The 2,710-nt window shown below is 38.6% G+C and overlaps 1 non-coding gene across 1 annotated transcript; it reads left to right on the plus strand.

The window, feature by feature from the left end:
- The first annotated feature begins 221 nt into the window (after positions 1-221).
- Positions 222-328, plus strand: LOC116890356. The gene has a single exon (XR_004386575.1). It is a non-coding gene; the product is annotated as a U6 spliceosomal RNA (small nuclear RNA).
- The last annotated feature ends 2,382 nt before the right edge of the window (positions 329-2,710 follow it).

A 2,710-nucleotide genomic window follows, 5' to 3' on the forward strand; every position in this document is an offset into this window, starting at 1 on the left:
CAAGGAGTTGGGACTTTACCAAAAATAAAACAAACAGTGAAATGAATTAAATGTATAGGATCTGAAGGTCAGGGGAGAAAATTGAGGCCATATGTGGTTGATATAGCCATTTATTTATGGGAAAGAGACCTGTTACAGCAGTGGAAGTTAAAAAATTATAACCCCTCAGTTTCAGAATCTGGCCATGAAACCAGTCAAGCTCCTAACAAAAAGTTAAATTAGTGCTGGCTCCTGCAGCGCATATCCTAAAATTGGAACTATACAGAGAAAATTAACATGGCCTCTGCACAAGGATAACATGCAAATTCATGAAGCAGTAAATATTTGGAAGCCCGTAAAGAGAAAACACAGAAATCCCTTAAAGAATTACAGGAAAACAACCAAACATGTAAATGATTGGAACAAAAACATCCAGGATCTAAAATTGGAAATAGAAACAATAAATAAATCACAAAGGGATACAACCCTGAAGATAGAAAACCTAGGGAACAGATCAGGAGTCATAGACACAAGCATCAGCAACAGAATATACGAAATAGAAGAAAGAATCTCAGAGGCAGAAGATAACATAGAAAACATTAGCACAACTGTCACAGAAATTGTAAGATGCGAAAAACTCCTATCAGAAAATATTTGAAAAATCCAGAATACAAGGAGAAGATCAAACATAAGGATAATAGGTATAGAAGAGAGCGAAGATTCCCAATGAGAGGGTCAATAACTACCTTCAACAAAATTATAGAAGGAAACTTCCCTAACCTAAAGAAAGAGATGCCCACAAATATACAACAACCCTACAGAACTCTGAATACATTGGACGAGAAAATATATTCCTCCTATCATAAGTGTCAAAATACTAAATGCACAGAACAAAGAACATATATTAAAAACAGTAAGGGAAAACGGTTCATTAACATATAAGGGCAGACCTATCAGAATTACACCAGACTTCTGACCAGAGACTATGAAAACCAGAAGACCATGGGCAGATAGCATAAAGTCAAGACATGAAGGGAACACAAATGCTAGCCCAGGCTACTATATGCAGCAAAGCTCTCAATTAACATAGATGGAGAAGCCAAGATATTCTATGACAAAAACCAAATTTACACAATATCTTTCCACAAATCCAGCCCTATACAAAGGAGAAAAATGGAAGTCTCTAACACAAGGAGGGAAAGGATACCATCAAAAAAGCAAGAAAATAATCTTTTATTGTTGTTGCTTTTTAATTTTTTTTATTACATATATGTTTTCACTTACATTTCAAATGTTATTCCCTTTCCTGGTTTCCTGTCCATAAGCCCTCACCCCCTCACACTCCCTGACACAGGTGTTCCTCCATTTCTCCGTCTTACCTCTCCCCTCACATTGCCCTGCAATGGGGGTTCAACCTTGGCAGAACCAAGGGCTTCCCCTTCCACTGGTGCCCCAACAAGGCTATTCTCTGTCACATATGTAGTTGGAGTCCTAGGTCAGTCCATGTATAGTCTTCTGGTAGTGGTTTAGTCCCTGGAAGCTCAGGCTGGTTGGCATTGCTCTTCTTAGATGGTTCAGTCATTAGAGCCTAGGCTCACAACCAAAAATATAAAGAGCTGAAAGCGTTGAAAGTAATCTTCTTGCTTCCAACCCAAATGAAAGGAGACACGTAAGTATAATTCTACCACTAACAACAAAAATAACAGGAAAAAACAATCACTATTCCTTAATATCTCTTAACATCCTTAACTGGGGACTCAATTCCCCAGTAAAAAGACAAAACTAACAGGCAAGATACATAAAGAGGACCCAGAATTTTGCTGCATACAGGAAACACACCTCGCTCAGTAACACAATATCTCACAATAAAAGCCTGGATAACAATTTTCTAAGCAAATGGTCCAAAGAATCAAGCTAGAGTAGCCATTATAAGATCAGGACCCTGATTTAGCTGTCTCCTGAGAGTGTCTGCCAGAGCATGACAAATACAGAGGCATATGCTAGTAGCCAACCTTAGAATTGAAAACAGGGTCCTCATTAGAGGAGTTAGAGAAAGGACTGAAGGAGCTGAAGGGGTTTGCAAACTCACAAGGAAAACAATACCAACCAACCAGTTCTCCCAAGGACTATACCACTATCCAAAGTCTACCATGGACACACCCATGGCTCCAGATGTATATGTACCAGAGGATGTCATTGTTGGGAACCAAAAGGAGGAGAAGCCCTTGGTCTGGCCAAAGCTGTACCCCCCCAAATGTAGATGAATCTCAAGGCAAGAGGTAGGAAGGGGTGGGTGGTTGGGTGGCAGAACACACTTATTAAAGAAGAGGTATGGGGTATGGGATAGGGGGATTATTGAAGGGAAAGTGGGAAAGGGGATAACATTTGAAATGTAAATGAATAAAATAGATCTAATTAAAAAACAAAAAGGAAAAGAAAAATATTTTCAATAAAAAGACTTTTAAAAGAAAAACAAATCTCACCAGATGCCAAAGACATTTGGCAAACTCCAAACCCTCCTTATGAGAACTCTTGGAGAGTAAAGGGACACAAGGGGCATACCTAAATAAAATATTGGCAACATACAGCAAGCCAATACCCAATATCAAATTAAATGGAGAGAAACTTAAAGAATTTCCACTAAAATCATGGACAAAGCAAGGCTGTCCACTCTCCCCATATCTCTTCAAATAGTACTAGAAATTCTAGCTCAAGCAATAAGGCAACTAAA

Source organism: Rattus rattus, chromosome 1 (genome assembly GCF_011064425.1).
Source record: "Rattus rattus isolate New Zealand chromosome 1, Rrattus_CSIRO_v1, whole genome shotgun sequence".
NCBI classification, from domain to species: domain Eukaryota; kingdom Metazoa; phylum Chordata; class Mammalia; order Rodentia; family Muridae; genus Rattus; species Rattus rattus.